We start from the raw sequence: 14,897 nt of genomic DNA, 5'->3' as shown, positions 1-14,897 counted from the left end.
AATGGTGTAGGCTGATGCCAGTATGCCAGCTGTTTCACTCTGTGATCATCAGTTTACCGTTTATGCATCCCTGAGTATCCTTCCAGGTTGAGATGATATTTGAAACATGCTGTGAGTAACATGGCAGGGTCCCTAGCCAATCAGGATGGAGGCCAGTGGGGGCAACATGGCTTAATATCCATCCTTCAACTGCAAACGGAAGAGGTGGGTAGGATCCAGGTAATCTAATGCCAGGCTAGGGTTCAAGTAAGTAGAACTGCTTCCTAGATTTTCATCAAGAACATGCTGCCATGGTTTTTACAAACACTGTAACTAAAATGAACAAAGAAGCAAAAGGCTCAGAACACTGCCCGTTTGCTTCATACATTTTCAAATATGATGGTACCATTTTTGCATGTGCCATTTTCTCAGTTCAAGGGAAGTGAAGTCTTCTTGTGCAGGCTAACAAAGTATGAAATTCCTTAAGCTTTCGGAAATGAATCAACCACCAAAGGGCAACCTATGCACACGGTTTCTATTCTTACGTCATTCTGACTAATGAGGATGCTGCCCAACGTTTTAAGGATTAGAAAGGAAGAAGTTTGAATTCTGGAGTACATTGGTGCTGAAAACTTTTCCAGATGGAAGCGAGCCTTTGTGACATTCAACCCTGTCTGAATAAATAGAACCACAGGGCGACATCCTGTTGGGGAAAGAGTGTGCAACAATCGTTCAGGGAAAGTGAAGGGTATTTAATACCAGACATGGCCTTCAATGTCAGATGGCCTTTAATGACACACCTCAACAAAACACATCATCAGTGAAACAGCAAACAACCCTACGGGGCCAGCCAAATGTTCGCCATTACTGACTTATGTCAGCTCTGACTCCTACTCTTTAAGTTCAGGTTGGGAACCAAAATGGAAAAGCCTTCATTCTTTCAAGAGCTTCTCTGGAGTTCTGCACTTTCAGTTTTGACGTTTGTATCTTGCTCCTTAGAGAAATCACAAAACCATTATAGCCTTCACACTTCTCAGATAGTCATGCAGGTCTAATACCAAGGTGAACTAGGGAATTCCCGGCTCACATTTTTACGATGCTCTAAAACTACATAAAATAATACCTTTGGTATCCACCTCAAAAAGCTACACTTCCTAGTTATTCCTGGGCAAAATAACAGTTTACACTGACAAGCAGAGGTCACAGGCTTTCTTATACTTTCCCAAGACCCTCTCAGCCAAACACAGAGGTATACTAGATTTGAAGGAACTAATTTTGTGCTAAAGAGGGTATTCTTCAAATCATAAAAGGCAGAGGGGTGCAGGCAGAATAATTACCTAAAATAACAAAGAATCACAGAGAGAGACTATTGCTAAGAACTCACTAATTAGAACACACAGAAAGAATCTACATCTCCAGATAAATTTCTGGTTCCTATTATTTCTGATACAAATTCAATTTCTTTACATCTCAGATACAAAGTGTTCTTGGAAAAGCAGGGAATATAGCACTCTGGATTTGGTAATGGTGTTTAGCGTTGTGAGGCGGCCTTTCACTTTAACAGATACTTTACCTGATTTTCTATGGGCTTGATTTAATATTCTCAAACACATTGTAAAGATCTACAATTTTAATTACCTGCTGTAATTGCCTTCTATAAGAGCCAAAAGAACATCATTTACAATGAACAGTCATAAAACATTATGACTAAGTGGCAAAGGTGGAGCTGCACTGTTATCAGAAGGTGACCAATCGTTAGGCCGCATTCACTACAGCGGCAGCCAGATTAAGAAATTACAACATGATTTTAACAATCAAAAACAGTTCTGCAATATAAATAATCTCAGCAAGTAAAATGGTGAAAGTCTCTCTCGGGAAAAGACAAACCTGGGTTCAAAACTAACCCACGTAATCAACTGCATAAGATTAGGGAAAGTAATTTGTTGCTTTGATTTGTTGCCTCATCTGTAAGATGGGGATAATACTGACCTTGTGGCCTCTTGTTTACCAAAAACGGTGATTAAATGGTGGTTATTATGATTATTATATTATTATTTTAAGAGATGGGGTCTTGCTCTGTTGCCCAGGCTGGAGTACAGTGGCGTGATCTCAGCTCACTGCAGCCTTGACCTCCCTGGCTCAAGTGATCCTCCTACCTCAGCCTTCTGAGCAGCTGAGACCACAGGTATGCACCACCACACCTGGCAGATTTTTTTTTTTTTTTGGGTAAAGACAGAGTCTCCCTGTGTTACCCAGACTGGTCTTGAACTCCTAGGCTCAAACGATGCTCCTGCCTCAGTCTCCCAAAGCACTGGGCATGAGTCAACATACCCAGCTGATTAATTTTTTTTGCCCAGACTGGTTTTGAACCCCTGGGATCAAACGATGCTCCTGCCTCAGTCTCCCAAAGCACTGGGCATGAGTCAACATACCCGGCTGATTAATTTTTTTAAAAAATGAGATATAATATTTACATACAGGGCACAGAGCAGACATCCAATGAACAGCTGTTGTTCCTACTACTACAATAAGCCTTCATTATGCTCTGGACCAAATCACATCTTTTTGTCCTTAAAGCTGGAACCTGAAGTTAAACCATAGGATACCAGGCCTACCCTCGGCAGAAATACCATGTTATGATTGAAGAGGTTGGTTCCACTCTAGATGTTCCCTTTGAATCAGAAAATAATATATTCTCATTTTTCTGAAAGAGGAGATATGAAAAGACAATTTAGCCCAGCAACTCACGCAATCTGGATTTTGAAAACCTTAAGAATTCTGAAGGAAGGGAAATTAAACAGGTGTTTCTTAATTAGCAGCTTCAGAATACCGAGCTCATTCGTAAAAGGAAAAATCATACTGGGAAGGTACGGGTAGAACCACTTAGACTAGAAGTAACTAAAAGCCGAACCCCAGGAAATTCACCAGAATCATCGCTGTATTCAACTACTGAGTAAACACAGTTTTTCTGAGAAAACTATATTTACAACTAGCAACTTGTTCTGTGTGGTCTCATCTCAGCCAATAGCCATTACTTTGCTTAGGATTTCTCCAGACAAGCTGTGTAAAGGATATATGTCAGAGATTGTAAAATGATTGCAGGAAAGATTCAATTTTCCATCTCCTTTGTTTGTGCCCTCCAAAAATTCCTTTTCTTTCATATCAATTACAGTGACAAGGAGAGTAGACAAAGTACTTCAATGACCGTAACATCGAGAGTGACCAGAGCTGGAAAGAAAATGCGTAAGTTATAATCTTGGGTCACCCTCAATATATTACATACTCTGAAATGTTATGTTTACCTAATATCATTCTACAATGAAATTATCTTCAATTCCTTATAAACTGAATTCAGGCATTGGCTGCTAAGTCTAAGAAATTAGGTCCCAAAATCAAAGGTAAAAATCATTAGGCCAGGTGCAGTGGCTCACTCTTGTAATCCCAGCACTTTGGGAGGCCGAGACAGGAGGACTGCTTGAGACCCAGAGTTCAAGACCAGTGTGGGCAGCACAGGCAGATCCTGTCTCCACAAAATTTTTTTTAAAATTAGCCAAGTGGGCTGGGCGCAGTGGCTCAAGCCTGTAATTCCAACACTTTGGGAGGCCGAGACCGGCAGATCACGAGGTCAGGAGATCGAGACCATCCTGGCTAACATGGTAAAACCCCGTCTCTACTAAAAAATACAAAAAACTAGCCGGGTGTGGTGGCGGGCGCCTGTAGTCCCAGCTACTCAGGAGGCTGAGGCAGGAGAATGGCATAAACCCGGGAGGCAGAGCTTGCTGAGATCTGGCCACTGCACTCCAGCCTGGGCGACAGAGCAAGACTCCATCTCAAAAAGTAAATAAATAAATAAATAAAAAATTAGCCAAGTGTGGTGGTGCACACCTGTAGTCCCAGCTACTCAGGAGGCTGGGGTGGGAGGATCACTTGAGCCCAGGAGGTTGAGACTGTAGTGAGTCATGATTGTGCCACTGCACTCCAGCCTGGGCAACAGAGCAAGACCTTGTCTTCAAAAACAAAACAAAACAAAATTAGGGTTAAAGTTCTAGCCCCCAAACTGCCAAAATTAAAGAATTCTATCCTTAAATATCTGAATATAATAATTTAAATTCAGACATTTAACAAGGGGACAGAAGGGAAGGTAGATTGGAGGAATTATTAACACTGAGCTATGTGGAGGAGTTTGTAAAAAATCTGATTAGGCAAATCACTACCGAGTAATTTGTGTCTTTCAATAATCACAGCATAACCGGGAGAAGTAAATGAATACCCATGGTCTCTCTACTGCATCCAACTGGTCAGTTCTGCTTGGTTAGTTAATTCTCCAAGTGCTTGCCTTATGCCCTGGGTGAAGTTTACTCACTGTGCAAAATCTGCCGCAACAGTTCGAGGTCAGTATCTGGGAATTAGGGAGTGTAATCACGCACATCAGTCTTAAAAATCCACTGGGACAGATTGTGTCTTACTTTATATCCAATGTGCTATCTAATGCATTCCTGATAACAAAACAACCACTTTGTTACCAGAAATTGGGACTTATTGTTCTGATGCTCCATTAGTCAGCACTGACTCCAGCGCATCTCCCACTGTGCCCTTAAGCCAAACCAGCGTCCGCCCAAACGTGCCCCACTGCAAAGGGTTGCAAAAGGATGCCAGCCTCGAAGCTGCCGAGCTGAGCCACAGCACACGGCTGCTCTGGACTGAATGTTTATCGGGAGTGGTTTTGATATCAGAACAGAAGACCTCCTTTTTTAAACCAAAAACAAGCTTCTCTGAGGTCTGCATGCACAGAGCTCTTTGCAGCCAGCCTCCCTGCTAGAAGGCCACCTCCCCTCAAGTTTTGCCTACTCCTTGGGCTTCTCTCTTAGACACAGTTTGACCCCAAGGGCACACCCAGCCTCCACTGTATATGCTGTTCTGCGTTTATAGGAGAAACGAGTGTTTTGGGAGGGGGACAAATAAACTTTGGCTTGAATCCTCAAACTTCCCATTGACTATTCTTGTGATCTGGGTCAATAACCTAACCTCTCAGAGCCTCAGTGTCCTCAGCTTTGAAATGGAGTTATTAACCCGCAGTGCTGTCATGAAATCTAAGAAGGAAAATATACATGACAATATCTGTCAGGTCTCAAGACATGCTAGGGCCTTCTCCTCTCTATGTACGTCCTTAGAGGGTTATCAGCAGTACTCTCATTTATAAATTATTATCAAATCTGCATATAGCTTCAAACAGTTGTTGTTCCTAGATCACCAAAAAGAATTTTGTAAAACTGTGTATCTTTCCCACATTTTAGGTTGACATCTAAAATTTTTCATCATACGTTTGAAGGACTGAAAAGAATGTAATTTCTAGTATATTTTAATGTTTTGTTATTTCAGTATATTTTAATGAAACTACTGCAGCGCATCTATATGTATTCAAAGGAATCTAAATATTTGATAAGCAGGTCTAAAGATTTGATACACAGCATCACCCATTTAAAAAACACATGAACAAGCTCTAATTTTTAATAGTAAGATATTTTACACCACTCCTTTTCTTTCTTCTTGAATTTGTATTCCCATCTTATACTCCCACAGAATTGTATCCTTTATTCATTACATTTATTGATTCAAAAGAATTTTACTAATTACCATATCATAGCCTCTGAAAAAAAAGGTATATAAATTTCAATCTCAGTGGGGTTCAGTAGCTCATACCTGTAATCCCAGTGGTTTGTAGGGCCAAAGGAGAAGGATTATTTGAGGCCAGAAATTTGAGAGCAGGTTGGGTAACATAGCCAGACTCTGTCACTACAGAAATAGAAATTTAAAAAATTAGCCAGGCATGGTGGTTCAGGCCTGTAGTTCCAGCTACTCAAGAGGCTGAGGCAGGAGGACTGCTTGAGCCCAGGACTTTGAGGCTGCAGTGAGCCATGATCTCATCACTGTACTCCAGTCCATGTGACAGAGTAAGACCCTGTGTCCAAAAAAAAAAAAAAAATTCTTAAAAAAAGTGTTTTTGGCCAGGCACGGTGGTTCACGCCTGTAATTCCAGCACTTGGGAGGCTGAGGCGGGCAGATCACAAGGTCAGGAGATCGAGACCATCCTGGCTAACACGGCGAAACACCGTCTCTACTAAAAAAATACAAAAAATTAACGGGGCGTGGTGGTGGGCGTCTGTAGCCCCAGCTACTCGAGAGGCTGAGGCAGGAGAATGGCATGAATCTGGGAGTCAGAGCTTGCAGTGAGCCGAGATCGCACCACTGCACTCCAGCCTGGGCGACAGAGCAAAACTCCATCTCAAAAAAAAAAAAAAAAAAGTTTTTAACCATATGACTTGGGGGCAAACAAAACAAACCTTCTCTTGGCATGAGTGTTACAATTATTATTGATATTCAATTAATTGTTTAAAGTATTACAAATTTTGATGAATAGGTTTTATGTTTTATAAAACCAGAAAGCATCTCTCAATGACATGAGGAATACAGTTTAATTCTAATCTTTTCTTTTTCATAGATAAAATTTTGTTCATGCAAAGCAATAGATGAAAATGAAGGAAATTTTGTTACAGAATATCTCTCAATTCTTTAAATTCCTTCTAAGTTATATGCCAAAAGTCATGTAGTAATTTATTTATTTATTTTATTATTATTTTTTGAGACAGAGTCTTGCTCCGTCACCTGGGCTGGAGAGCAGTGGCATGATCTCGGCTCACTGCAGCCTTCACCTCCCATGTTCAAGTGATTTTCCTGCCTCAGCCTCCTGAGTAGCTGGGATTACAGGAGCCCGCCAGCGTGCCCAGCTAATTTTTGTATTTTCAGTAGAGACGGAGTTTCCATATTGATTAGGCTGGTCTCGAACTCCTGACCTCAGGTGAGCCGCCCGCCTTGGCCTCCCAAAGTGCTGGGATTAGAGGCGTGAGCCAATGCACCCCGTCGTCATATAGTAATTTATTAGTTAGGACAGATGTGTTTTGTTCTAATAACAAACAAATGCTGAAATCTCAGTGCTTACCACACAAAGGTTTGTTTCCTACTCATAACGAGTCCAATTCTGCTTGGGTGGCCCTCCCGGGCTATTCTTCCCCTGTACTGATTCAAATATCCAGACAGCTTCTATCTTGTGGCTCAATATGTGGCCTGTCCATGGCTGTCCCCAAAGGGGAGGGAGAGCATGAAGGTAACACGCTGGCTCTTAAACACATGGCCTGAAAACGACACTTTATTCCACTGACATGGCCCCGCACCTGCAGAGGGGCTAGAAATCTCTTCCTGTCCTGAGGACAAGTGGACTGTGTTACAGTTAGCAATGATCAAGGTATTTGTAATGAAGTGTCAGCACGTGGATCCCACCTCATTTTGTACACAGCAAAAGGCTGAAAACACCTGATTTATAAAATGATTTATTTCCCAATTATTAGAGTCTTTCACTTTCTCAATTCTGCCCCTGATATTTAGAGTTCTCCCTTTGTTTGGCACCTGGGCATTTACACCCTCAGATAATTGCCTGTGTTAAAGATTCAGGATGAGTAAGACAGGAGCCTTCCATCTTGTTCGGAAACAAAGGAGCAGTTGTGAAAAGCAAAATTTGACCTCAGGCATCCTCAGCTCCAGTTTTAGAGTGTGAATATCAAAGGACTGAAAATAGGTTCTTTGGCAATTTTACATGCCTGCCTCCGCCTTGGAAATCGATATGTATCCGGAGTGATACTCACACCAGTGATTGCTGCTTTGGGAAACTGGGCATACTGGGCTACCCCAAATTTGTTCAAACCTTGAGGGCAAGTGATCATAGCTTAACCTGATTTCCTAAGATTTAACAACAGTGAAATCAGGTTGAAATAAATCACACAGGGGAAAAGAGGACGCCTTGGGATGAGAAGAGATGGAGATATGGTTAAGGAGGCAAGAGTGGGCAACAGAAACAATCCAGTTTTGCCTTGTGGGGTGGGGAGAGCATGACGGTCTTTGTTGTGATAACTGAGGTCTTGCTGGGAGCCACCAGCTACATTCCTCTTCTAAAACTCATTCCCCAATCCATCCATTTGGGGCTCAGAAACGAAATATTAGACCTGCTATTTTAACTTACGTTTTCCCGCTGAAAGCACAAGAAGGAAACTAAGTGACAATGCTATTTATTATGCAGGTTGAGTCTGTTAGTCGGGGGGCCCCATCTGATACTCTGTAGGCAAGCTATCCCAAGGAGGGGTCTGAAAATTCTCACTGTCAGAGAAATGGCCAGATGCCCTCATAGGCATGGGCTGCAGTTTCCCCTTTGCCTGGAGAGGTGGATTTATGTACTTGTGTATTTAGTTTTATCTAAACTACCTCTCACAAAGTGGACAACTGAAGTCAAAGGCATTTCTGGCAAGAAACCACAGATCTGAGTCACTTACAAGGCCAGCACAATCAGATGGCAACACACGGCAGCAGGAACACTTGTGTTGTTAGTAGAAGCCACGTCGCCAAGACAAACAATTCTCTGTAACCAGATGTCATAAGAATTTTTCCAAGAAACTAGATTGTATCAAGAAAATCAAGTAAAATATGCATTTCCATTCACAAAGTGCATATCGCGCCATGAGACGTCAAGTAAAGACGGAAGGGAACCTTCATAATTAGCGGATTCCCTTCCTCTCTTCTGTCTGATGGTTAATGCTTAGAATTGATAAGTAACTAGGTGTCCACGACAAGGGGTATATGCTCAAGGCTTGTTTCCCGATGGTGTGTTTATGGAAAAGCATTAGGGACCGAGGCCTAGACTAAGTTCTGTCCAACACCAGCTCAGGAGGCCAGCGCAGAGCATGCCTCATGCTTCACTCCGTACAGCAGGTTCAATGCATGGCTAAATGATTAAACTCATGACTTCACTATAAAATAGACTTCTTATTCATGTTTCTGAAAAATTCTGGCAGTAAAGTACCATACAATCTATAAAACTATACTTGGTTCTAAATTGCTCATTTGTGATGTGGGGCTAGGCCCCAGATTGGTTTTTAGTAATATTTCAAACAGTTCCTATTGTTTTAGGAACCCGAGCCACGTCAGAGGCCATCTGGAAGGCGTCTGCCTGTTCTCCTCTCTCCCTTTAACGTTAAAGGTACAAGGAAAATAGGAGAGAGTTTTACCTGGGCACACAAAAGCCATGTTTTACAGGGCAGTCCTCTCAAATGACTGTTCATAGACATGATTTTCAGGAATCCACTTTCAACTACTAAACCTATATGAGCCTGCAGTTAAATTAGCATTATAGAGGACAAAAGAATGTTAAGTGGTCTTCAGAATTAAAAGCAAGGGTTTGTCAGCCTGAAGGAGGATCAGCTGAAATGATATCCTATCTACAAATGTTGTTTGAAGAGGAGACATTAAAATGAAAGAGGTGAAAAAAACAGGAAGGAGAGAGGCAGTCATTTCTTTTTAATCCAAGCTTCATCCCTAGTAGAGAATCTCATTACGGTGGACATTTTGAATATTGGATCAGAACTGATGCTATGTCTAAGGTATGTACAATGGCATATAAACAATGACTGATTAACCATTGTGTAAAATTCATCTCATCGCCTAACTCTACGCTTTTTTTTTTTTTTTTTTTTTAAAGGAAGAAACTCTTATTCACATAGTAATTCGGGTCAGAAGTTCTGTTCCACAAAGGTTAACTCAATGTAAAATCTTCTAAGCAAAAGCCAAAAATAGGTTGACAGGTTCATGAAGCTTGCCCGGGTCTGACCTCAGAACAGACACGTCTACTCTCAGGCAGGCTCAAGCCCTTGTTTTTCTGGTGTGCACCTGAGCAGTGGGAGCCGGCCATGAAAAATTCATGCAGGACGCATCAACAGTCCCACCTATGTCCTTAACATCTGCTGGCTTCACATCACATTAAAACTTCAAAGTGGATCCACCCTTGGGATGGCAGCAAGCTTTCACCGGGGCAGCGGGGTGGAGAGTTCAGAGAAGTCCTCTCCTTCCCTACAGGAATAGTGGTGCAGAACATGCTGGAATTTATCTTCTTAACCATGCAAAAGGGGAGAAATGTTAAGAGATAATCATGCCGTCTACTAAATATGCACAAAACAGCAGGCGGTACCATTGTGGGACTGCATCTCACTTCTAACAGTCATGCTTTTTAAAAAATATGTAATATTTAAATCCAAAACCTCTTTATCTTTTGCTTCCCATAAGCTTCAGGTGGAGCCACAGTATCTAGCAATTGAAAAGGGGTGACGTTTTTGAACTCTCAAGTACAAGGTTTTGATGAAATTGGATTACTTCCTCCTGTTAGCTGGGTGACAGCGCATCACTTATTTAGATGTTTTGAGACACAGCTAGACCTGGTTGCCGCTGCACTCTGACACGGTGCTGTCCTCAAGGAAGGAACGGATTATTACCACAACAGCAAACAAGAGGCGGGGCTGTGTGACACTCCGATTTTAAACTAATCACAGCACAATCCACCAGGAATTTAATTGCCAGTACCCGATCATCCCCATGGTGTCACTACATAATGGTTCCCTGCTTTATTCTCCCGACAGCAAGAAAAAAATGTGTCTTTGTTAAATGATAATTGGCTGTAATATCTTTTGATTTTTCTGAAATGCTGGCTGGAAAGTTTTCACAAATTTTCCTCAATCTTGTGTGGTGTTTCCACAAAAGCCTACATCAGAAGAAAAAGATATCTAAGTCTGCAGAACACTCTATCTTACTCCCAGTATCAATAGGTCTCGAGAAGATCTAATTTCATAACAAATCTGGTAAGGAGACGCACCCTCCAGTACTCCACAAACTCACCAGGAGCAAGGTGGCCAGGACCTCAACTGCAGTGTTCATTGCTTAGAGCACTCACTGAATTCCAGAAAGAAGCACAGTTTAAACAATTCTGGGGGATTCTGCAGATTAATCAAGACTTCTGACTTTTAGAGGTTTTCAAAATAAAACTTTTAGCAAAAAAAAAAAAAAAAAAAAAAGAAGAAGAAGCAGCATAATTGGCTGCCGTTTAACATTTAGCTAAATCCCATATGTCAACAGGAAGGTTCTCCTAAGAATTAAAATAAGGCAGTTTCCTCAACCTCCTTACTTCTCCCATTTCACCTGGCCCTCATAAAAAGCAAATAATTCATAAAGGCACAAAATGTAGGTTTTCTCCTGAGATTTAAAATAAGTCTGTATCATTAACTGCCTTGTATCTCACTTTTTACACATTTTTACCTGGTGCCAATGAAAAGTTAAAAATGTACATACAAAGGAATAAAATGCAAGCCAGTTAATTATAATATTTATGAGCAGCTTTCAATATACTTTTTGGTCAGGGTAGAAACTGAAATTACTGAAAAAAAAATTTACATATTCCAATTATCTAACACCATGGTATTATGTTAGTACAGCAGTGTGCAAATTCACTCTACTTGCTTTCTTTTCAGCTGGCCCTTATAGAGTAGGCAGGTAGGCAAGGACTGGGTAAGGACTGTTTAATAACTTTGTGATGTTAACCAGAGTTTCTGTGGAATAATTTTTTTCCCTCTTCTACCAGAGGAAGGCCAACTTCCTTGTTTCTGACGCAGAATTTCACCCCCTTTGACTCATTATTATCCGGGTAGTTATATTACAATTGAGTACAGAATCATATTTGCGAAACAAGATAAATGGCTCTACTTGTAACGTTTGGAATCATTAAAATAATAACAATTTATTTGAAAATACAATTACCATTCTTTATCATCACCCTTGGGAAAAAATCTCAATAAATCATCCTCATTTCTACTGTAATTCCTGATGCAGACAGTCCTTTACATCGCAGTACAGCATGCACTGGATTTTGTGAACCCCACACCTAATCCATGTGCATCATTCTCCATGGCATCACAAAGACCCCATTCATCCTAAATCTGTACTGAGTCTACATTCTGGAGAGCAAGATTCAGTTCCTCAAATTAAGGAGCTCAAGGCAGGATGACAACACATCATGGCCACTTGGGACCAATTAGGCAGGCATCTGAGACTCCACTCAGTTAACTCCCACAGATGCCTAAACCCAGAGTTTGCTACAAAGATTTACCCAGGAAATTCTACTGGGCCTAAGGCAATTGTACCCCTCGAGGGCCATGTGAGGCAAATACTCACTCCATCTCACATACTTTTTTTTTTTATGAGACAGATTTTCATTCTTTTTGCCCAGGCTGGAGTATAATGGTGTGACCTCAGCTCACTGCAACCTCCGCCTCCTGGTTTCAAGCGACTCTCCTGCCTCAGCCTCCTGAGTAGCTGGGATTACAGGTGCGCACCACCATGCCTGGCTAATTTTGCATTTTTAGGAGAGACAGGGCTTCACCATGTTGGCCAGGCTGGTCTTGAACTCCTGACCTCAAGTAATCTGCCTGCCTTGGCCTCCCAAATTGCTGGGATCACAGGTGTGAGCTACTGCGCCTAGCCCCACATACTTTTCAAACCACCTGCAGGGGGAAACCATTCCTTCAAGATAATTTTTAAAAAGATAAAATCCACTACTATACAAACAAATCAATATAATTCACTCATATGATATGATCATAATAATCTGAAATTTACCATCCACCATGACTAGTTTCAACCCTATTTTCTCAACCGCATGACAACTTCATTTCATACCATGAAGCTTCATGCTGCAAACATTTGATGACAAGCCTTCTGATATGGATGTCTGAATCTAGTTTAGTTCGGAGTTCCTGCTTTGGGTGATTTTCCCTTCTTTAGCAATTAACTCTTGCTGGAAGAATTTAAAGGCCAAACATGTAAAACTAAGTTTCCTCAAACTAAAGTCCCCTCAGATAAAATCTACAAATACCCATGATTTGTGTGCATTCTCTTCAAGAATCAGGCTTTTAGTTAAATTAGGTGGAAAAAATGATCAACTGATTATGCTTAAATACTCTAATTTTGGTACAACTTAACATGTAGAATTTCTCAAGGATTTTCTTGTTAGATTAAAAGAATATAATCTATACCTAATCTAGTCCTGATTTAGGTTTATAGATACAATTCATTTAAATTGAAAGGTTTTTTTTTGCTGTTGTTAGGAACAATATGCATTGACTGTGTATAAAAAGCAAATACTTTTTCTTTTTTAATTCCCAAAACAAATAAAATCTGGCATTCAGAAGTATCAGTTAGATTCACATTTTTCTGCATGTTATTTTGAAGAAAGAAAAAGCTCTAAAGCTCTCCAAACTATTGGCATTGGATCAACATTAAACCATAACTACTACACTAGAGAGATACAATTTATTGCAAAATGTCCCATCAGACAGTGGTTATTAATTAAAGCAAGATTTTATTGCTTTCAGAATTATGATTTGGGATTTCAAAACTCACTTGCTATGCTCAAATGAATGAATGGGCTTGTCTTGTTTTCTCCATTCTTCTCATTCACGGCCTGCACGTAGTATGCCCCGGCGTCACTGGCTGTCGTGGCCAGGATCACCAGCTGATTCTCCAACGTGATGGCTCTGTTTCAGAAAAGAAGAGGACAGCGTCAAAGCTACTCCAGGGAACTTACTTGTAAGACACAATTAATTAGGTCAACGATAAAGGAATGCCTAGAGTTTAAAAGAAGAGCTGGAAGGACAAAAACAATACACAGGCTGACTTCAAGAATACGACAATGGCAGAGAGAGTCTCTTCTGGTCCAGCTAGCACCCTGCAGCCCCAGTGTCCGAGCCTACCGGGTGCTCCACATCTGCGCCAGCACTTGACTGTGAAGAAGAAAAATGTTCTGGAACACAGACATCCAGAGTTCATTAAAACTCAGAGGTTCTTCCTCTGAGAATGTATAACACCACCAGTTAGAAGGAATCCCTTCAATTAGAAGGCTGGACCACCACAACCCTGACCCAGGGCAAGTGAATTAGCTGTGGTTTTCTCCACCTCAGGGGAGCCTCATCAGAGGCTTTGTGTATGGATACCTACACTGGTGCATAGAAGGAAAGTTGCCAATGGGCACAGTGCTGCCCCCCTTCAACTTAAATTCTCCCATCATTATTAACTCCAGGCCACGTCTTTTTCACCTGTATTATCTCCCCATGTCTTAGAAGTGCAAAGGACGAGTAAACAGTCTCCTTGATCGTGACCAAGACCTTCTCATTCATCCTGATTCTAGTGGGAAAGGCATCTCTGAGACTCGTTTAATGCACCCGCCCTTTCTCTGAGCCACTGAGGCTCACAGAAATTAAGCTGCTTGTCCTAGGTAACACAGCAACTTAACAGCAGAGAAGGGACTAGGTCTTTTCCCAATCAGATTAATACTCATCCGATCACACCATAGAAAGACTCTCATTATACTACTTAATTTTTAAAAAAGAATAAAAACAATACAGACACAACTTCCATGCATCCAAGGAACTTTTATTTGAAATGGGTGTCTTATGGTATCCTTCCCTTATAATTCTGTATTATTTTTGCCAGTTAAAGAGGTAGATGAGGGAGGTAAAATTTGCTTAAAAAAAATACGGGCTGAGCACGGTGGCTCACGCCTGTAATCCCAGCACTTTGGGAGGGTGAGGTGGGCAGATCACGAGGTCAAGAGATCGAGACCATCCTGGCCAACGTGGTGAAACCTCATCCCTACTGAAAATACAAAAATTAGTTAGGTGTGGTGGCACGTGCCTGTAGTCCCAGCTACTAGGGAGGCTGAGGCAGGAGAATCACTTGAACCTGGAGGGCAGAGGTTGCAGTGATCCACCACACCACCGCACTCCAGTCTGGTGATAGAGCGAGACTCCGTCTCAAAAAAAAAAAAAAAAAAAATATATATATATATATATGTATGAATGTGAGTAAACTATTCATTGGCTGGTGAATTTGGCTTAGAAGGTAAGATGCATTTTGAGCACCAAATATCATTTAGTCTAAGCTCTTTTTTCAAAAACAAGAGAAACATCTTGGGACTCCAGAGTGAGCTGTGCAACCCA

The sequence above is a fragment of the Theropithecus gelada genome, chromosome 3 (genome assembly GCF_003255815.1).
Source record: "Theropithecus gelada isolate Dixy chromosome 3, Tgel_1.0, whole genome shotgun sequence".
NCBI lineage: Eukaryota > Metazoa > Chordata > Mammalia > Primates > Cercopithecidae > Theropithecus > Theropithecus gelada.
This window is presented reverse-complemented; position numbering follows the sequence as displayed.